General features: G+C 44.3%; 1 protein-coding gene across 1 annotated transcript in view; it reads left to right on the forward strand.

Moving 5' to 3' along the window:
• The window catches only part of LOC137425559 (uncharacterized), a 180,192-nt gene that overhangs the window by 25,200 nt on the left and 131,584 nt on the right, over nucleotides 1-23,408 (forward strand). The gene's annotated exons all lie outside the window — the stretch shown is intronic.

Here is a 23,408-nt window from a genome sequence, read left to right on the forward strand (position 1 = left end):
TCCTACATGTACTCCCACTTACTCCGAAACATGCTGGATTGCGATTCGTTGATCGTTCATGATGAAGGTTTCCACCACATTGATGTTTTGTTTCTTTTTTCAGTGATGTTTTGTCCTTGGATTTTGTCTTTGGCCTTTCAGTCCTTTGATCGTCTTTGTGCTCTCCCGGCCACATTTGAATTTGGCCACCCAGCTTTTGCAGGCGCCTAGGACGTATTGCATATTCTCCCAATGCGCTCTAATTTTCCTCTTAAATTTATTTTGGGCATCATCTTTCAATATAGGAAAAAAAGAAAAAGAAAAGAAAAAAAGAAGCTCATTGCTGCATAAAGCACTTTTTCTCTACAAGGAGGTGTTTGTTTCGCTCGGCACAAATCTACACCAATCGGAAAGGCGTGTGCGCGAAGAAATGGGGGCTCTGATCACCTGGGAACACACTTGGTAATTACTGATCAACTTCGTGAAACGTTTGTGTGTTTGTTTTACACTAAATGAATTTTTTTTTTTTTACGAATAAAATGGTAATGGACTTATCAAATGGCACGTCTAAGCGCTGTACCCTTTTCCAACTCTCAGTTGCATCTGCACACGTGTTTGGTTTTATCTTTATCGTGCACATCACATTCTGTACCTAGTCTTTGTGCCTGATGCAGAATTTATATTGTGCGTTGCTGAGAATAGAAATAAAAACGTGTCCAGTTCAAAGCCACCGGCACATGTTTCATTAACATCCCGGGGTCCACGGTGACTTCTGCAAAACAAACTGCTGTTGCCGCAGCGCTTCCGTTCGTTTCCATTCCCCACCGCTGCTGCCACTGTTATTCTGGGTATATGCTGCCAAAGCAAACACATCTGATGGATGCATACGTGTGCTGCTTGAGGACCTATAAAATGGATGGTGCAATTCAGATCACCTGCCAGAAGATTTGCTGATCACGTGATGATAACCAAAATTCAGTAAAACCACTGTCACTTGCATGTTGAACCACATGAATGAACTACGTCATGATTGATGTGGATTGCAAGCATACTATTGATGGGACCTTTTATCCTCCAGTGCACAGTGTTTTGTTCGGCAGTCACTCACATACACGTACACATTTAGTTTTTACGGTGTAGCCTGTAGGGCATTGCCGTCTGGAACAGCATTTGGCTATCCGTATGTCCCCACAAACGTACACCAATCGGAGATGATGATCTGGTCACATGACAGGGGGCACGTTTAGTAACCATTACAGTTGTATATTTTACCTATATTTTATTTTACCATTACAGTTATTTAAATATAATAACTTTCTGTGGGACGTTTTGGGGTCCCAGCAGGTGTCATAAGGTAGGCTGGAGGTTTCAGAAATTCCTCAATACAATTATGATTTTGAAATGCGATCGACACGGACCTTGCTCCCGAATCCGGAAGTGAACAGATGACAATGGTTCGCTGGTTTGATAATATCTCGATACAATCGTGATTTAACATTATATTTTGATACATTAATACCATCGTATTAATTTGTGATTGGAATGATGAATGGTGCTGTTTGGAATGAAAATAAAGAGAACGTGTTGTCATTGCCTGAAGTCTGACTGAAGGTTGCACAGGAATGTGGAATTTATTGGTTCATAATTTGCCATTCGCCGTTTTTTTTACCCGTCATTCATGAACCGACTGTCCATACCTGAAGTCAAAATAATTTAATACTTACATTATTTGCTAACTGGTATCTCCACCCAGGTCAGACTATCCTCTTCAACTAAAGTATCAAACAAGCCCAGCTACGCCGTGGTTAGACTATTGGTCTTGTTTTTTTTATTTAAGATACAAATTTTTCAAATTACCTTTGGGAAGATGAATTTGAATATTTCGAGGCCAAGAAAATTTAAAAGTTTGATCGATTGGTGACCACACCTTATGGCGACATGCAAACGCTCTTACCTGGACAGATGGCCTACTTACGTACACTGCGATGGGCTCTTCGGAGCATTCTAATCTACACGATTCCATCTCGACTAAGGTATTTCATTGTTTACCCCCACAAGCGTAACAATATATTGACTTGATATCGGTGAGCACCAACCCCATCATTTCTCAATATAGTCCCCTGAGAGTTGAGTTCATTTTTGCCGCAGTTTGACCCGGTTGTGTATTCCATCAAATAGGTCTTTGGGTTCTCGGCAGAGCTTGTTCCTTTTTTGTTTCTTTGACTGTTTCCTTTATAGCAACGATTCACAAATGATCAGTTCCATGAGAGCCTGAGAGTGAGAACGCAATAGTGTCTGAGCGACATATTTGATATAGTTATTGGAAACGAGATTGTTTTTAATGGTTGCTTCATTAATTTTCAAAATTAGACTTGACTGCATCTTCAAAGTCTGCTGACAATAAAACTCTCGTGCTTTTATACAATATCTTGACGGAAGAGCAGAAAGTCGGTGGTACAAAGGCTTGTCTACTTTGATTCCCTTCCCTTGTTCCATACTTGCTGCACCAGAATCTGAGGTTGGAATGTGCTGGACTTTAAAGATTTGAAAAGCATGACAAACCTATGAAGTATTCTTCCCACTTTTCAGACCTTGACAAAATCCAAACTGGTCAAACACCTGGAACATGTCTTTCAATCCTCATAAATCCCACTCACTCACTCACTCTCTCTCCCCAAAAGGACTGTTTCACAAACCCTCCCATCTACTTCCTCAACAACCATCTCAAAGAAGTTCAGTCACTAATACTTTTGGGTCTTACTTTCAGCCATGATCTATCTCTCTTGGGCAAACCACATTTCAAAGTTGGCCTTCAAAGCCAGACGCCGACTGGGCATCCTCCATCATGCCAAGTCCTTCCTTGGCACACCTGAGCTCCTATGCACCTACAAAGTTTTCATCCAGTCTTCAACTTTTTCAAAGTTTACATTTTTCATTGGAATCTCTCGTGATGAAGCTGAATCTATGGGCTTCACCACTTCACCACACGTCACCACTTCACCGTCGCCAACAGGTCGCTGGACTCTGTCTTCTTCCACCTCATTTCTGGTCTTGCACCTCATGGTTGGCTCAACAGTGATGAAAGATTGAATTCAAGCAGGTAAATTCATCGAATGGTATAAAAAAAAAATACACGATTAGGCAGCACATTCAATTTCAGAGAATTTCCCAGTAATTGTTGTCGAGGAAGCCACCTTGGCCAAAATTGGCTAGTAAACACCGTGCAATTTTTGTGTTTGCAGGTCCTTTGTCGTCATTCAGATGCATCACATGGTGGTGGGTTAGTATCAGTTCTCGCTGGGGTGTGGCAGTGCTGCTGATGAATTTTAGAAATTTTGAAAAATGGATGGAAAAATGATGAAAAATGAAATTTGATTTTTCTTTGAAATTGAAATTTGAAATTCTTTTGTTGATTTGAAAAAAAATTCGAAATTTTTGAAAATTTGAAAAAGGAAAAAGAAAAATGGCTGGGATGAAAAAAGGAAAAAAAAAATTCTTTTCAGGGTGCTGGCGATAGCTCGCCTACTCTTTGAGAAAGCCACCATGGGATCTTTAACGTCCACTAACTCATGCTGGCAGACGGGACTCCCGGTTTAATATACACCTGAGGGACGTTGCACATGTTGATGCCTCTCCCTCCCTGTGAAATACAGGATAACAGTTTACAGCTTGGTCGAGATGCAAACCTTGGGACTACAGCTGAGAGGCTGATACACATACCTCGAGGCAATGGTGCCAATCCAGCAGGTCCAATCTGCCTATGAAAGCAAGTGACATCACATCTTTCAGCATTGATGCATTTTATTTTTTAAATGAGGATGCACAGTTTAAAAAATCAACAAATGATAAGATCTACCAAAGGCTTGTTGAAATGTGCTTTTCTTCAATTTAATACTGCTGCCTGGAGCCAGATTTGAACCTCCAACATCTGTGATGTCTTAACACTCGGTTTGTCTGTCGTATAGAAGGAAATATTGGAACAAGTTGACATTGGATTTGCACTTGTACAACCTTTTTCTTTCTTTCTTTTTAAAGTCGTACCCCAGCAGGGAACACTATTAAGCCACAGGCCAACAATGAGTTGTCCTCTTGAGCTGGTCATATCTCTGAACTTTTTTGAATAATTGAGAACACTTGTGATCTTGCACAACACGGAATTCTCTAATCTTTGGTTGTTTGAATGTAAACCAGCCAAGCATGATTCCAGCCAAGCTTGTTCTGGCTGGAGACTGGGCAATGACTATTCATCTCTTTCTGCTGCTTGTTCGTTCCCCAAGTATCATTCTGAGTGCAACATCTTCAAAGCAACAGCACTGAAGTTATGCCTGTAAAATACATGCTTTTATGCTTTGTTGGCACAGTTTGGGGTATGTGTTGTGTCACTTCTGGCACAGACCCCAAGCTGCTGTGCATCCGCTGTGCCTACCATTTGTGGTTTGCCTTCTCTGCTTGATGGTTGATGCTGTTTGGATAAAGTGACAGGAAAAGCCAGATATGTTCATGCTGTTGGTAAAAAGTACGTTAATCAAAAAACGAAAAGCTATATTTTCATGCAAAGTCTACGCTCATGGAAGAACTAACTTACAAGCGAGAAGGCAAAGCATTGACAGTGTGGCAGTGGGATACCATGCAGACAAAACAGCACAGGGATCAAGGTACGGGTTAGAGAAAGGAGATTAGAGGGAAGGAAAGTTGGTAACCTGTAAGTAATAGGGGATGGTCATTGGCATGGTGTAATAAGCTGGATCGATTGAAAAATCTGTGAGCAATTTGTCGAATTTTATCTGAAAATGTTCAGCCCAATCCGAATTCTTTCTGGGTATATTAAAAGGAAAAAAATATAGGAGAATTATGCATTCATAAAAAATATATAAATGGCAAATGAAAATACAGTACTACCTAACTAGAAGGGCATGTGTAGCAGACTGCATACCTCTTCCAGACTGAACAGTTTAGGTTTTGTATCCCACTGATGGGCTGGATCTGAATCCAGACCTGAACCAAAATGTAATCAGATTGTTCTTATCAATTAACATCTACCCAACTCATCCACCAAGTTTTGGCTTAACTTGTCCACAACCTTTTTGAAATATCATGCTATTTATAGTTTTTGGCCTCATTTCTTAATGGTAAAGAATCACTTTAAAAATAACTAGCAATGGTACCCGACCTACGGGCGGGGCTTCAATTGGGAGGCCCAAATGAAAAGGCAAAATATCAGAAATTGAAGGCTTTTTAAAATTTTAAACGATTCATATAATCATCCGCCAAATCATATCACGCGCAAATTATCAAAATCTAAACAGTACATGGCGCCCATTTTGAAAAAAGATTGAATTCTGCAAAACGGAAGTGGCCACTACACGTCTTTCTCAGTCGCACGTTTATGTGTGAAGAGTGCGCGCCGAATCTGTAACACGGAAGCGGCCGCTACACCTGTTTCTCAGTCGCTTTGCACACGCTGCCGTGTTACTTTGGAGCCGCACGTTTATATAGGAAGAGGTCGTCAGGAGTCCATCTACTCTCTCCTGGTACGTAGAATTTCAACAAAAGCCACATCACTGTTCATATCGGTAAATATTATTCCATCGTGTTTGGAAAACTTGGAAAAACAATATAGCCTATTTTACTCCAGGGGGTCCTAGGATTACCTACCCAAAATATCGTTGCGATCGGTTCAGCCGTTTTTGCGGTACCTTCGAACGAACGAACGGACAGACAGACAGACAGACAGACAGTCAGACAGACAGGCGGACGTACGGACATTTAGTGAATTATAGTAAGATAGTATCCGGATCCGGATCTTCATCAAAATCAAATCAATTTGTCTTTGTCACACACCCATCCTGTCCACCAGGTTTTGTCTGAATCCATCCATAACGTTTTTGAGATATCCTCCTCCCAGACAGACGGACAAGCAGGATTGAAAACATAACCTCCATCCACTTTCTGTGTCAGAGGTAACAAATCAGAATATTCCCCGACAAACATAAAATTTTAACATAAGCATATATCCATAAACACATGCACGCACACATATATATTTATGACTCGTCGGTGGAGGCATTGTTTTCGGGTTGTCCGTCCGTGCATCCATGCTAGGATTTCGTTACCACGATAAATAATTAAGAATGGCTGAAGGGATCTAAACCAAACTTGGTATAAGTATGTATAATGATGCAAAAATGAACTGATTAGATCATGGGGTCAAGAGATCAAAGGTCACATTTTCCATAAGGTAAAATTCTGTTACTGCACTAACTTGTGAACCAGTGATGGAATTTTGACCAAACTTGGTGTAAATATATATTATGGTGAAAAGATGAACTGATTAGATTTTGGCATCAAAGGTTAGAGGTCATGTCAGGTAAAAATGTGATACTTGAGAACAGCTGAAGGGATTTAAATCAAATTTGGTACAAGTATTCATAATGATGGAGGCGTATCGGTACACATCGCGATGTCGTTCCATTCTAGTTTGAAATGTGAATATATCTATCCCTATCATGAGAGATACCTATCATGTTCAGAACTTGTAGATTCTACAGAATCTAGGAGTGACAGTTGTAATGTGGGGTGCCAGACCAGAGGGAGAGCATTACAAACAAAGGCCTCGGCAGCTGTGAGTAGTTCTGATTTTTCATGGAATAACCTGGAATGATGGAAGATATCCAGTCTGGCACCGTCTTCAGAGACCAGCTTTGATGTGTGGTCAGCCGAAGAGGGTGTGGCCTAGAAACTCAAGACATTGAACCTCTTCCAGGGACTGAGTGAGGAAATAAGTTGGTTTATTGGACATTCCCTCCTGAGCGATGTTCATACTGTGAGATTTGCCAAGGTTGAAAGATGTGTTCCTTTTGTCAGGCCAGCCTCAAATCAATTACTTATCAGGAAAGAATAATGCAGCCTGTTGGTTGGTAATTCTACCCAAGATACTGCTTGGGCAGAACATGAACATGCCCTCGGGCAGACCGCCAAATAGGCCCTGAAAAGAGACCACGAGCTGACACCTAATGCGACTGGAGGGAGGTGCAGGATTCAACAGCAACTGGAAGGTGGTTGCACAGGATGACAGAAGAGGGGTGCAAAGGATTGGAGGTGAGCTATTTTAATTGGATTTGCATTTGAACAAACAAGGAGTATATCGGAGAATTAGCATGTTTGACCAATGTTGAAAACAAATATACACTTTAATAAAATAATACACACATTTCATGTTTATGTTGCTTCTGAAAACGGTTATCAAGTTAACTTAAATCCCGTTTCTTTCATTCATATGTATGCAGGCCTTGCTGTGGTTTGCATCATTTCTGGAGGTTGAGCTATTTGGCTGTGGACTCGGGTTGGGATCTAGAATTTGGCTTGGGTACCCGCACACACGTAACTTGGGTTGGAAAGGGTGGAAATGCGAATGGTTCGACGGATGTGCGGAGTATCGTTGAGAGAGAGGAAGACAAATGATGAATTGCGAAAGATGATGGGAATAGAGCCTGTGATTGATGCTGTGAAGAGGAACAGGTTGAGATGGTTTGGTCATGTGTTGAGGAAGGATGAAAGTGACTGGTTGAGAAGAGTGTTGGAAATGAATGTAGAAGGAAGTAGAGGACAGGGAAGACCGAGAAAGACTTGGCTAAAGATGGTGGAAGAAGAAATGCAGGCAAGGGGGTTAACAAGGAGAGATGCAGAAAATAGGGCAAAATGGAGAAGATTGTCATGGGGACCGCAAGGCTAACCCCCGCTCTAGCAGGGAAAATGGCCTTTTAAAATGCATGTTGTGTGTTGTTGTTGTTGTACCCGCACACAATTGCCTCTTCTTTCTGAAGGATCCCTCAGGATCTGTATGATGCCTACAAGCAAAGATTTGCCATTGTAAGCAAAAACGACGAGATTTACCAGTGTTGAAAGACGTTATTCTATTTGTCAGTCCAGCATCTATCTATAATTCCAGTAATCTCTGTCTGTACGTTTGTACGTTTGTACGTCTGTACGTCTGTACGTCTGTACGTCTGTTTGTCTGTGACCGCTGTTTCTCGACAACCACGGGTCCGATATACTTTTAACTTGCCAGGTATATTGCTGGGGACCCGAGGATGTGCCTTTTCAAGGTTTCATATTAATCGGACAATTACTTACTGAGCTATGTCCAAAAAACGATTCAACCAATCAGAGAGCAGCGAACGATCGCGTGTGCCGAACGTGGAGGACACACTCTGCCTCGGATGGCACATTTGAGAGCGTATTCATTTATTTCACGTTTGCAAACTATGTTGGCGTTAAACTATGTTTTAAAACTAATAAAACCGAATTTGCGATTCATTCGCTTTCCTGCGCGTTTGTGCACGCGATGGCGATTTCTTTACCAAACTCCGGAAGCCGTTCGCTTTGGACCAAACCATTGCATGTAAATAGAGGGGGGGGATATAATTTTAGATATAGATATAGTACGGGCAATGCCCTAGTGTAATCAATTCCAGATCAGGAGAACAAAGCAGCGGCTGTGTACCTGCCATTGGAATAGGGGCATGGTACGGCGTAATATGTAGTTGTCTGCAAAAAGAAAAGGGTATTACAGAGCATGGCAAAAATCGCATTTATGCATTTCAGGGACAAGACAGGGTCAAGGTTGAGGCAGAAGGGAAATTGTAGTTTGCTGTTAAAATGGAAATATGAACTGATTAATAAATCCAAGCCTGGTGTTGGCTTAACGGTTAAGGTGGTTGACTTACGGTCTTAGGGTCTTGAGTTTGAGCCCCCTGGCGTGTCGTTAAACAACTCCAGGTGGGTTGACTCAGCATGACATCCTTCTGAGATCAGCAAAATGAGTACCAGGTTACTGGAAACAGGGGGCACTGCATCAGCGGCACAGCCACGCTCCCAGCAATGATACAACTAGCAGCCACAGGCTGCATCGAACCACCTTTAGAGGCCATTTTTCCCCGCAGAGCAGGGGTTGGCCTTTTTCGGGCACCGTGGCCCGAAAGGAGGAGTGGGTGGAAGCAAAGATTTGCCATTGACAAGCAAAGACAAGCAAAGACAAGACAAGTGGAAGCAAAGACAAGCAAAGATTTGCCATTGGAAGCAAAAACGAAGAGATTTACCAGTGTTGAATGAATGAATGAATGAATGAATGATCGTTTTAAGGCCATTTTCCCCGCTGGAGTGGGGGTTAGCCTTGCGGGCCCCATGACAATCGTGGTTCCCTTTTTGAGGCAATATTTTATGCCCTTCCTGCCGCCAACCCTGTTAGTCGCCTCTTGCAACACACAGGGAATTACCAGTGAACCGGTGCTCAATTTGCAGACCTCGGAAGGATGACAGGCTGAGTCAACCCCCCGGCGTTAATTCAGCGTTCGACCGGGATTCGAACCCAGGATCCTAGGATCCCAAGCCGGCACCCAAACCGCTAAGCCACAGGCTGCATACAAAATAATAAAATTAACAAATTCCAAAATTTGTTTTCAAATATAATCTCTAGTATACAGTAGCTCTAAAATGTTAAATGCTCCAATGTTACCAGTGAGGATTCATTTTCTCAATTACGATGATATGGTGAAGGAAGTGTGAGTGAGAGTTAGTATTTTGGAAGGAAGTGGAGAAAAATATAATCCAGGAGATTTACTTGGGAAGGAAGTAGGGATCGAGGGGTGGTAGGGATATGGATGTGATTCCCCCCATCACCACTTCATTAAAGGATATTAAATGTTCCTTTCTAGAGTCCAGCTATGATCAGTTTCTTTTTTTTATTTAGTTATCTTTACAGTAGCGAGGCTCATGGAAGAGCAAGGTAGATCTGACAATGAGACAAACTTCAAGGAAATGAACGAAATGGAAAGAGAAAAGGGAGGAGGGGAGGAAACACTGAAACGAGCAAGGGAGATGGTTGGGGTAGGAAAAGGTTAATGGGGTAAAAAAGATCATGGGTCAGAAATGGGGATGATAGTTGATGGTGGTGCACTGCTTGCTCGAAGCTCTAGAGCAGGGGTTCTTAGTTCTTAACCTTTTTCCCTGTCAAGACCCCCAACGGATTGCCCACGATTTCCCCATACCCCCTTCGCCAGACTGTTGACTGACCAAGGCGCACCGAAGGTGCGCATAGCGAGGGGGGACTGGGGGCATGTCCCCCTAGAATTTTTTTGATTTCTAGGTGCTCTGTGGTGCATTCTGAGGGGTGTTTTTACTTTAATTGCCTATTTTTTTGGATGAAAATTGTTAACTTATTACCCAGAAAATGGGCCAAGTTCGGGGATCCGCGCCTGATTACCAGTCCCATGAGGTTCCAGTGTGAGTTCAAAATATCTCAATAGCTTAGTTTTACATATGGATAATTAGGAACAGAACAGGAAAGAAAATCATTAGGATTTTATCCCTATTTATTTCTTTGCTTGTTAACAAAGAAACAAAACAAACTAAACTAAACTAAAACATGCAAGTTTTATGCAAGCCGTTTTACTAATCCAGTGAGATTGTTGCTGCTGTTTTCGTGCAATCAGAATGTGGAATCGGGGCACAGTTCGTGACAACGCCACTCGCATATCATCGGACACATCAAGTCGATTTCTCCACTTTGATTTCAGGTTCAATAATAACGCAGAGAAACCTGTTTCACAGAGATACATATTTATTATATATTTAATGTTGATATTTCATTGAATTTATTACAATTTATTATTATAATTTATTACGTGTCCCATACCCCCAGATTTTGGTCCCCATATCCCCAAGGAGTATGGATACTCCAGGTTAAGAACCCTAGCCCTAGAGTGAAGATTGAGACAGAACAGCCTCTGGAAGGTGGTTCCATCGATGGGAGAAGTGAGGAATAAAATAGTTGAGGTGTGCAGTCAGCCTGGATTTTGGAAGTTTCACCAGGAGGGGATTACTGGAAGAACATGTGCATACAGGAGTTTACAGGGAGGTTTAGAGGACAGAGAGAGCAGAGGGAGCAATTTGGAGACTATACGATAGCAAACAGAGAGACCACTACTACCCTGCAATGTGAGAGCATCAGACCATGTGCTTCGGCATTATCTCGGGAGATTCCAATAATTGAGACCTTTCGATTCCACCGAATCAAGGAGAGACAGATGTGATGCTGGAGTGCCAGCCCGCTGTGGAGTCTATTGAGCTATAGACAAAGGCCTTGTACACTGTGATTAGCTCTGATTTTCCAAGGGAAAGACTTGGATTGTCGGAGGATTCCCAGTCTGTGGCTGAGGATGCCGAGTACCCTTTTCCATTTTGGATACAGTTGGTCCTTTGCCAACCTCCTCAATTTCAACCAACAATAGTACAATTGCTACAGTTAACCTTGCTATTCTAAAAGCCTTTGAATATATCTGGTGTAACCTTTCTGAAATACCTTCCTGTGGCTTTCATTTTTTTTTGCTTGTAAAATAGATCTGTAGTATGCTTTAGCAGGTCAATTAATCTCTGGCACATTCATTGATTAATCTTTAAATAGTATTCAGCCCACACCTGTTTAATCCAAACAATGATTTTGTTTCTGCCTTTATAAAAATGCAAATTTTCTGCCAGGGATCAAATTTTTCCCAATTTGAGCTAATGTAAAATACTAGGAACCACCCGCTCTATTCAGGAGCATTGGCTCCCCTCCTATCCCCGGGTCATGTCATGGGCAGAAGAGAAAAAATCCCCCCATACGAGAGGGTGGGGGGGGGGGGGGGGAGGGAGGTGCCCTGGGTACTACCATACTACCAAGGATGATGTGTTATGCAGCTGGTGGGACATCCTGTGAAGCTATGTTTACAGTGTGAATGGTACGACATCCCGCGAAGCTATGTTTACAGTGTGAATGGTTGGGGCGTCCTGGGAAGCTATGTTTACAGTGTGAATGGTATGACATCCCGTGAAGCTATGTTTACAGTGTGAATGGTGGGACGTTCTGGAAAGCTATGTTTACAGTGTGAATGGGGAGACATCTCGTGAAGCTATGTTTATAGTGTGAATGGTGGGACGTCCTGCGAAGCTATGTTTACAGTGTGAATGGTGGGTTATCCCGCGGAGCAATTTGAAAAGCGCGAATACGTGGAACCTGCGAATGTTGGGACCGTAAGTGTCAGAGTCTGACTGTACATACATACATACATACATAGAATTGCCTTATTTAATATAGTATGAAGCAAAGCTGGGCACCAAACCGTTAATCGTTAATTAACGAAGTTAATTTTTTCGTTCGCGATTTAACTTTTAAGTTAACTTATCACTGTAGTGTCTTTGTGGTGTAGTTTTAATGTGTCTAGGGGCCCGTGGGTGGTTGTACATGTAGTGGCATGGGTGATTAGGGTTGGCATTTGCCGTTGCAAGGAACTGTGCACCTCATGTTTAAGTGTTTTTTTTATTTTTAGCATTTTTACTTCTGTGTGTACGTGCTCGATAGGTGTTGTTAATGTGCAACCTGTGATGATGTGAAGGGCTATGTTTTGTATAGTTTGCATGGTGTTGAGATGTGTGTTTGATAGGCTGAAGGTCCAAGATGAGCTGGCATAATTGATGACTGATCTAAAGTACTGTTTGTATGTTAGTGGTGTTTGAAGTCGGTGCCTGTCAGTGCCCTAAGTGTGTTCAGCCTGGGTGTGCATGTTTTTTTTTAAATGTTTGTGATGTGATCTGAGAATGACATGGATGTGTTAAAAGTGACGCCGAGTATTTTTGTTTGGTGTGTGTATGGAATAGAGATATTGTTCAGTATGGTGTAGTGCTATGTTCCTTGGTGTAATTTGTTAGAAGAGTGACTTGGTTTTGAAGGGGCTACTTTTAGTCTGTTGATGGTGAGCCAGGTTTGTAGGATGCTGAGGAAGGGTTGAAGTTGTGCTGTGGCAGTGTTGATGTTGCTATGAGTAGAGGTGATGGTTATATCGTCCGCATACGATGCTAACTGTATGTTCTCGGGTGTTTTAAATGTTAATTGAAGATGTTGTCAGGGCCAGTAGCCTGTGAGTTTTTGATGTTTTTGTTGTTTGTGCGGGAGTGAATGGCCTGATGGTGGTGTCGAGTTGTTAGCTGAGTTTGCGTCTCGTAGTACATCTTTCCTCTTTTCTGGGTCCCATGTGACTTGTATTTGCGTAATTGTCGATGCTTGTTGGTTTTCTGATGGTATGTTGTCTATGGTAGTTATGGCTGCATGTGAGGGTGTTATGCTGCTGTTGGGGTTATTGATGCTGTGAATGTTTTGTACAAGTGTTTGGTATTGGTTGAGTGGTTTAGTGTTTGTAGAAAGATGAATGTGGTTGTTTTGGAACGTGGTTGTTTTCTGTGGTTGCTGAGAAAGATTTACTTGAGGTTTCCTTTATTCTTGTTGCCAGTTTCCACTTTCACCACCAGTAAGTTAACTATTCACTGTATTATTATCATAAACTATAGGTTTGAGTGGGAGCCTACGCACATCGTTGCAAGGCTAAAAACGTATCCTGAGTGAAAAGGTATTTGCACTTCACTACGCATTTCCTTCAAGGCCTCGGACGACAGGGCATCAATGAAGTGTCTGATCTTGATGGAGAAATGGCACATCCCTGCTTCACATCATTTCCATTTATTATTCCGAATGCCTTTGATACTGCTCTGTCTCCACGTATTTGCCCGATAATGTCGTCTTGAAGTTTGTGCATGATATTGATCACCTTGTCCTTGCTTCCAGACTGAATGATTTGTTCTAAAATCCTTTAAAAAATACTTTCATCCGTCAGCTGATCTGCCACGGGAGGTTACAGCCTCATTTCTATGTTTAAGCAGACATCCTGTCGAGGACAGGTACCTTGCCACTCTTAAATGCTTTAATAACCTCAACTACTTCTGCAATTGTCAGCTACCACGACATCTAAAACACATTTTTACTTTTTGCAGACTTCTCTTGAACTGGGCGTCATTTCAGTGGTTTTTCATTTGGAGAATAACTTTTCCTTTCCCGACTTTATGGTTATCGCTTGGATTCCTGCATCGTTTAATCACCAACTAGAAGATGCTCTTCCAAATTAACGGAGAATTGAAGTCTATCGGAATTAATTTATATACTGTACGAGTGCATCGTTCATTTGTAAAGTTCATGGCCTTGACTTAAGTAATTAGAAACGTGCATCGTAATGCAAAAGACACATCTAAGGCATCCATTTAAGGTCTTGGTGAAGAGGAAGATACATTATGAATTTCATATCAACCAAGTAGGATGACATGTAGCACTGCTGCCTTCAGGCCTAAAATGTTTCTTCATTATCTCCGCCACCGAAGGTGGACGAAGGTTATGTTTTCACCCCTGTCTGTCTGTTTGTCTGTGAGCAGAATATCTCAAAAAGTTGTGGACGGATTCGGATGAAACTTTCAGTTCCGGTTTCAGGGATTTTCCATGTGCATGGTGAAATCTGCAGCTGATAGTTTCCATATCACTAAACGCTGCGTTTTCCAAACTGGTGTGTGCCATTTCATGTCAATTAGTTTGTTGTTTTGAGATATTTGTTTGGTTTTGTCAAGGCCTTAATGGCATTTTTCAATGCCTTACTCGGACAGAAAGTTTGCTCTAGAAAATTAGGCCTGGGTGTATTCCCAGGTACTCTGCTTCTATTTGCTCCTATGTCTTGTCTTTGTTTCAAAAAATCGGAACAAACAAACAAAAAAAAATTAATTGCATTTCACCCCCTAATGATTCTCATCTCTATTGAATTTCCTTCTGCTACTCGTTCTACATCCACCCCACCCCATGTACTCTCCAAACGGAATCTACATTAATTATAAACACCTCTTCTATTAAAAAAAAAGTCATTTCAAAAATGCATTTCAACCCTTGTTCCACCTTCACGAATGCTGTACATGTTCTGCTTCTCCACCACGATATATGTCTCTTCCTCTTCTTCATAAGGATTATTTTTCTAAAGTATTTGTCTGCTCTGTGCCTCGTCCACAGCACCCCACCTTAACCCCCGCCTCCCTCACCCCCGCTTATACAGCGCAACGTTTCACCGTGTGTTTAACAATCTTTATCTCAGTTTATCAAAATTGGGAATACTAGGGCATGCCCGTACTATATATATATCGAAAATTATATCCCCCCCCTCTATTTACATGAAATGGTTTGGTCCAAAGCGAACGGCTTGCGAGTACGGTGACAATCCCCCCCCCCCTCTATTTACATGAAATGGTTTGGTCCATGAAATGTTTTGGTCCATTCGCAACGCCAAAGCGAACGGCGAACGCTTTACATGAAATGGTTTGGTCCATGAAATGTTTTGGTCCATTCGCAACGCCAAAGCGAACGGCGAACGGCTTGCGAGTACAGTGACAATCCCCCCCCCCCCCCCCCCTCTATTTACATGAAATGGTTTTAATTAGTTTTAAAACATAGTTTAACGCCAACATAGCGGCAACATAGTTTGCCAACGTGAAATAAATGAATACGCTCTCAAATGTGCCGTCCGAGGCAGAGTGTGTTCGCCACGTTCGGCACACGCGATAGCTCGCTGCTCTCTGATTGGTTGAATCGTTTTTTGGACATAGCTCGGTAAGTAATTGTCCGATTAATATGAAACCTTGAAAAGGCACATCCTCGGGTCCCCAGCAATATACCTGGCAAGTTTAAAGTATATCGGACCCGTGGTTGTCGAGAAACAGCGGTCACAGACAAACAAACAAACACACATACAGAGATTACTGGAATTATAGATAGATGGAATCAGGAATAGGAACTACTCACACCTACCCCCTTGAAGCTTCATGTCCCCCTTTCTGTCTCCCTCCTCTCTCCACCCTCTCCATGATTTACCCTGACCCCACCCCTTAAATGCTTCCCCTCACCTCAACCTCGAAAACCTTCCTCCAAACCTCACACAGTCAAACCTTCACCTGCACCCCAACACACTCAAACCTTCACCCGTACCTCACACAGTCAAACCTTCACCTGCGCCCCAACACACACAAACCTTCACCCGTACCTCACACAGTCAAAACTTCCCCTGCACCACACACACACAAACATTCCTCCACCACTCCACACACACATACCTTTCCCACACCCACAAAAATCGTCTGTCCTCGGTTGCAACATTCACTACAGAGTTCCAAACTGCCTCTGGAAGCAATGTCAGCACAACAACTGTTCGCCGGGAGCTTCATGAAATGGGTTTCCATGGCCGTGCAGCCGCACACAAGCTGAAGATCACCATGCGCAATGTCAAGCGTCCGCTAGAGTGGTGTAGACCTCGCCGCCATTGGAATGTGGATTACCCACCCAAAACATCGTTGCGATCGGCTCAGCCGTTTTTGCCATACTTTCGAATGGACGGACATACAGACGGACGGACATTTGGTAAATTATAGTAAGATATATGTATATATATATATATATATATATATATACATACATACATATATATATATATATATATATACATATATATATATATATATATATATATATATATATATATATATATATATATATATATATATATATATACATATTGTCGCGTAACCGTGATTAACACCACAGTTACGGATGACCGATTTGCGAGACTTTAACTCCCGAGGCGAACACTCAATGGCGGACTCAAGTTCAACACCAACGCGCGGAATGGCGGGGCGCCGCGAAGGCTCCGCAACCTTATCTATTAAAATCAAACACCCAGGAAAACTGCGTTCAGATATTATGTACAAAAAGTAATATAAGGGTTTATTAGGAAAAGTAAAGCCAGTGAAAAAGCCCGCCGGTAAATCTAATAATTCTAATAAACCTAAATCGGGACGTCCCCACACGACTGACAGCAAACACAAACGAGGGAGATTAATCACGAAAATAACACGTCCCGTCGTTCAAAATATACGCGGAGATCGGGCTTATCTGTCTTTGTCGTCTTGTATTGTTGGTGTCCAGCACCGCTCCTTCCGGCCCGATCGCACACCACGAGGCCCCTCGCTCCAAGCACCACGCGTCCGACGCAGGCCAGCGGCTCCACTTGACCAGGGACAGGAAGGACTCCTTTCAACTCCACTCGACTCGACGACGCGGGAGTGCTGGCAGCCAAGTGCCAACGAACTGCTCAGTGCCAACTGGGTGTGCTCTCGTGTGTCTCCTGCGACTCCCTACAACCCGAACTGCACTCGAACTGCGACTGGAATGGCGTGTCCTCTCCAACTCTCCACCACCGCTCAACTCTCTGGTGCCTGCCTGCGTCTCCCAGTGCCTGCCACGAACTCAACTCAACTCCTGAAATGGCGTCCGACCGTCGCCTATTTTGGTGGCCGATGACGTCACATTGCGCACTCCTCAGCCAATCAAAGCCTCCCGCGACTCCTGACATCTCCCCCGTTACGCGACCCTGCGGTCCTGGCATAACACGTGCCGGCCAGGTTTGTAGGCCTTTGGAGGTGTACACGGTGGCGGCCAATCGTGGCGGTGTTTTTGACCTGGTTTCCTGTCAATTTATTACGAAGTCCTTGTCAGGGAAAGGGGGATTATTTAATGTTGCGCTAAGGACCTAACTAATGTTTATGTGGTTTGCAGTGCCATAAAGGACAAAGGTTTGATTACTAGGTGAGACTCACAGGGGCGTTACCTTTAACCCCTCACTATTTAACACTCGAATCTCCAGGTAGATCCACACTCATACATCTTACCCCGACAACCGCCTAAACATCAAGAACTTATTACATGTAGAGTCCCTGTCACGACAGCCGAATACCTACCTATTCAGATCTACCTAGCTCTAGATGTTGCATTACCAAATTCATAACAATATGTATACATACCCAAAATATACTACCCCAAAAAAAGGAACTTTCTATATATATTATATATAGAGAGAGAGAGAGAAAGAGAAAGAGACTGAGAGAGAGAGGGAGAGAGAGAGACGGAGAGAGAGGGAAGCCTCTCCTCAGTGAAAGACACATGAAAGCCCGCTTGAAGTTTGCAAAAAAGCACCTAAAGGACTCTCAGACTGTGAGAAACAAGATTCTGTGGTCTGATGAAACCAAGATTGAACTGTTTGGCTTCCGTCTGGCCAATCTGCCATAAAGCCCAGATTGGTGGGGTGTTGCAGTGATGATTGTCCTTCTGGAAGTTTCTCCCATCTCCACACAGGATCTGTGGAGCTCAGCCAGAGTGACCATCGGGTTCTTGGTCACCTCTCTTACCAAGGCCCTTCTCCCCCGATTGCTTAGTTTGTCTGGGCGGCCAGCTCTGGGAAGAGTCCTGGTTGTTCCAAACTTCTTCCATTTAATAATTATGGAGGCCACTATGCTCTTTGGGAACCTTCAATGCAGCAGAGATTTTTTTTGTAGGCTTCCCCAGATCTGTGCCTCGACACAATCCTGTCTCTGAGCTATGCAGGCAGTTCCTTCGACCTCATGGCTTGGTTTTTGCTCTGATATGCATTGTCAGCTGTCAGACCTTATATAGACAGGTGTGTGCCTTTCCAAATCATGTCCAATCAATTGAATTTACCACAGGTGGACTCCAATCAAGGTGTAGAAACATCTCAAAGATGATCAAGAGAAATGGGAGGCACCTGAGCTAAATTTCATGTGTCATAGCAAAGGGTATGAATACTTATGTCAATGTGATATTTCAGTTTTTTCTTTTTAATAAATTTGCAAAACTTTCTAAAATCCTGTTTTCTCTTTGTCATTATGGGGTATTGATTGTAGATTGATGAGGGAAAAAAATGAATTTAAACGATTTCAGCATAAGAAGAACCACCTTTAGAGGTCATTTTTCCCTGCAGAGCAGGGGTTGGCCTTTTTCGGGCACCATGGTCCCCTTTTTGAAGCAATGTTTTATGGCCGGATGCCCTTCCTGCCGCCAACCCTGTTAGTCGCCTCTTGCGACACACGGGGAATTACCAGTGAACTGGTACTCAATTTGCCGACCTCGGAAGGATGACAGGCTGAGTCAACCCCCCTGGTGTTAATTCGGCGATCGACCGGGATTCGAACCCAGGATCCTCGTATCCCAAGCCGGCACCCTAACCACTAAGCCAACACCAGGCTCAATTTCAGCATAAGGCTGCAACATAACAGAATGTGAAAACAGTGAAGGGGTCTGAATACTTTCTGAATGCACTGTATATGCAGACTTCGAACACGTACGAGGGACTATATGCAAAAAAAGGAATCGTTGTGTTCTGTGGTGCAAGCTTATCTCTGTCTGCAGTGTCAGGGATCGTCAGGTCCGAGCACGTCGTCCAGGCCCCAAGTGTGCAGTCCAGACGCAGCTCCGGTTGGTGGGAATTAGGTCTCGATGCGCCCTCGTTCGTGCTCCACCAGGCCCACGTACGCCGCCGGGGCAGGCCTCGCCTGCACAGTCGTCGCTCGCATGCGAGGCCCTGTACGTGAACAACGGGAGGATGATCGTCAGCGCTCCACCGTGTCTCCACCGTTCGTCGCCGCCCAACGAGCAAGGTTCCGAATGGAAAGAGATCTAACGCAAGAGAAGGCAAGAAGGGAAGAGAGGTCTGGGCAGGAAGGAATCCAAAGATGAGAGAGGGAAATGTCGGCCAGCGAGTGGTTTTACTGGCCGTCTCGTGACGTTAGTCCTCTTCCTCCTCCAACCATTGCGTCGCTTCTTACCTTCTCAAATATTCTCATCTGCCCGTTGCTTCCCATTGGCCGAGCGCTTCGTACCCTTGGTGTCATCCCATAGGTCGGTGGCCAATCAGTATCTTGCTCCTTCCACCTTCCTTCCACCAATCACGGGGAACTTTTCTGCCCCTCCCCTGACCAATCACACGTCCTTCCCTACTCTGCCAATCAGCGACCTGCTTCTTACTTGCCCTTTGCCTTGACCAATTGGCTGCCCCTCTGAGCGTGTCCATTGCCTGCCTGCTCGATGTGTATTGCCATGCCAGCTGGCGATGCAGCTGGCTGTGGCTCCATTGGCGGTGCCCCAAACTGGCTTCCTGTGAGTCGTATTTTTATTGTGGCGGCGGGGGAATTTAAGTTGTGTTTGTGGTGCAACTAATGTGCCTCACTAATGTCTATGGTGCGTTGCCATACGAGACACAGGAATGATCACAGGTTTGACACACCGGGGAATTAGCATTATCCCTACTCTACCTATGACACGGTCGTCCTTGTATGATCACAGATATACACTTAATCTGACAAACTGCCGAAACAGATCCCTGACTTACTGTACATCGAAATGGTTCTTCTTCTTCACGACATCAGAGCACCTACCTATGCAGATCTACCTGAATCTATATATCCCCCTACCCAAAATTCATAACTATATATATATATATATATATATATATATATATATATATATATATTGTTATGGACGCGGTTAAGATGTTATTTTGACCGAGCGGTGGTGTATTACCGCGACCGAACAGTTATTCCCCGACTAATACCCGATTTGCCCCAAACTTTGGCCGGATCGCGCCACCGCTATTCAATCGGGAAAACTCTAAAGCGACCGAATGCAAAGAGGAAAACGAAGGCAAAGAAAGGTTTGGAAATACTACTAAATTTATTTACTATTTACACACATAAGCAAAAAGACAGCAGTCACGTTTATTTACAAGCACATGAGACGCAGGTGACACAGTGAAAATACTAGCTTATACAGACTTATTGTTACTACCCAGGGACAAGACAAAAGACAGACTACGAGCACACTTACATGGGGAATGATGATAGGACGGGCGGGAGATGGATGGCTGGCGGGATAGGGAGGTCCAACTGGTCCTGCCCCGATCGACTCGTTGGGCCGCCGCCGCCCCTTCGCGGCCCTGCTCCAAACTGCCGTCCAGGCCTCACACTGCTGTGGCTGCAGTTGCGGTGGCTCCAGCTGCAGTAAAATGCAGTTGCTGTGGCTCGATCTGCAGCTCAACTCTGGACTTCTCTCGCAGTTTCGGTGGCTCGATCTGCAGCTCAACTCTGGACTTCTCTCACAGTTTCGGTAAAAGCTCATCTCATCTCAACTCTGGACTTCTCTCACAGTTTCGGTAAAAGCTCATCTCATCTCAACTCTGGACTTCTCTCACAGTTTCGGTAAAAGCTCATCTCATCTCTTTTTGGAAACGCCCTGCCGTGGGTTATATAAGCCCCACCCCTCAACCTTCGCGAACCTCCTCGATGCTTCTTTCCACACCCTTTCCAAGTCCAACCCCTTGTTCGTGGTTGGTTGAGTGGGGCTGACTCACTCCTCCCCTCTATGACGAGGTGGGGACCCGCCTTTCTTCCCCAACCCTGCCTCGTGGCCAATGGTGGCAATTGTTGGAGCGGAGGTAGTTTCCAATCGCCGAAAGGGGGAATGGAGGCTTTGGGAATGGGAATGAAGGGAATCTATCTCTTTCACTGGTGCAATGGAGTATTTCAATTAATGGGAGACACAGCCTTACCCTAAAACACATAATAAGATATAAGCTATCGAACAGGGGTATTCTATGATTAGCTGTGGTGTGGGTGCTCTATGGACTAATTATGGGACGCCCTTTGACCTTTACACAGCTCCGGAGGCAGGAGGCGCAGAATAACCAATATTAATAATAAAGCACAATCAAAAAAATACAGTCCTCATATCTGCAACACTGCACCCTCCTCCTCTTAGGCACTCCCCCGGGCCTACAACTTTTATTTAGTGTGACACGTAGGTGTAGTTCCCTCTACTTTTAACCTGACCCTGAGTGCGACAGTTTTTAAAACATAAATAAATGTGTCCCGCTGCTCCATTGCACCCTGCCTAAGAGACTTACGCCCACAGTTAACCGAATTGCGGAATGGTCTTCAAACTACACACTGACGGTGGGGAGCATTATTTACACTGACTCTGCTTTTATTTACAAAACTAACCCAGGACCTGTAATTGTTCTTTCTGGGGGGGGAGACAGTCTGCTCTGCATCAATGCACCATGAAAGCACCCAAAAACGCACCAATACACCCCCAAGCACCAATCGGTGCAGTCATCACTGTTCATCAATGTTCAACAATAAAAAATAAATCGACAACCCCTAACCCTGCAGGTGGTCTCTTGCTCTTCGGCTCCCTCTGCTGGTTATTATTATTGTCTTCCAGATGTTGTCTTTCTTTCATTTTCTTACTGGCGGCCTATTTGAACTGAAAAATGCACCCAATGTGTCCTTTTTATTTTATTTTATTTATGGCCCACAGGGCCGACTAGTGTGGTTCACCTGTGGGGCATCGGTGCCCTGTGGCCAAGGTCCGCCAGCAAGATTTCGGGCCCTCATGGCCGGTTCCAGCAGAGGGGCCATGCCCCAACCCATGGGGTCCATACGTGGTGCTCGGCCACAGGCATGTGGTCCATAATGTGGTGCATCGATGCAGACAGCTGGTTCTGGGAATTCCGGGCGCACAATGGAGGACTCACGCACGCTCCCCTCGGCGCCCAATGGCGCACAGGTCATGTGCGAGACAAAAGAGACAAATGAGCGAGGGGTAAGGTCACAAGGGTACACATCAATAAGGCAATGCAGGGCGAAATGCGTACGGAGAGCGAAGTGAGAAAGCTCGTCCCTACCGTATGTCACCCCCCTGTCACCTACACTACCCTTGCCCTTACCCCATATGTACAAAAATCTACACCTTTACCGATCCGTCGCTACCGTCACGTCTTCCCCATATTTCTTCAATACCAAATTCGTCTCCACAATCCCTCTAGCCAAAATTTGCCATCACCCAATTCGTCATCAATCCTCATAAGGAGGGAGAGATGGAACATCAAGCACAATGTCACACCCACGTCATGATGCGTCTCCCAATCCAAAACATTTGCCTTAAAAAATAATAAACATGGCATGGTGCGGAGTACCTGTCACCTCAGGTGAGTGGATGCAGATGGTGCGAGGAGATCCTTCATCCTAACTATCCTCAAAATGATTTTAACATACTTTACACTACCCGCGGTCTCTCCCTGCCAATCCATTGGCCAACTTACACTATGGGTTCTAAAAACCAATTCCCATTGACCAAACTGTGGTGCTTCTCAATTTGGGGTCTCACTCCCCCGATTTATCTCCCGGTGCCCTTGCACAATTTCTGGGCTGCGACGTGTAGCTCTCCCAGCAGGTCTACCCACCTGCACACCTCCACCACTGCAGTTGCCACCCGAGCTTACCTAGCTCCTCACCCTAACCTATCTAACTGGGGAAGGCCCCTCCTGGCTCTGTCACCCCACTCGGTGCCCTCTGGCACTGGGCTACCCGGGTCCGTCCTCCGGATCCTCTGGCCCCATCCACAACAACTACTACCGGCTCCCAGAGCCCACCTGCGGCCTCACCTGGCCGACATCCTCACAGTGGTGGAGTGCCCAAACCAACTACACACACTAACAGGCTACACGCCCAGCCATTTCCACAACACTAATGCACCCATCCAAATACCATTCTTTCACCTCGCACCACAGATGCCAATATCCAACCACAATTTACCTATACCCTCTACCTAACACTTACACTACCCGCCCCGG

The sequence above is a fragment of the Myxine glutinosa genome, chromosome 4 (assembly GCF_964187855.1).
Source record: "Myxine glutinosa chromosome 4, kmMyxGlut1.1, whole genome shotgun sequence".
In the NCBI taxonomy this organism is placed as follows: domain Eukaryota; kingdom Metazoa; phylum Chordata; class Myxini; order Myxiniformes; family Myxinidae; genus Myxine; species Myxine glutinosa.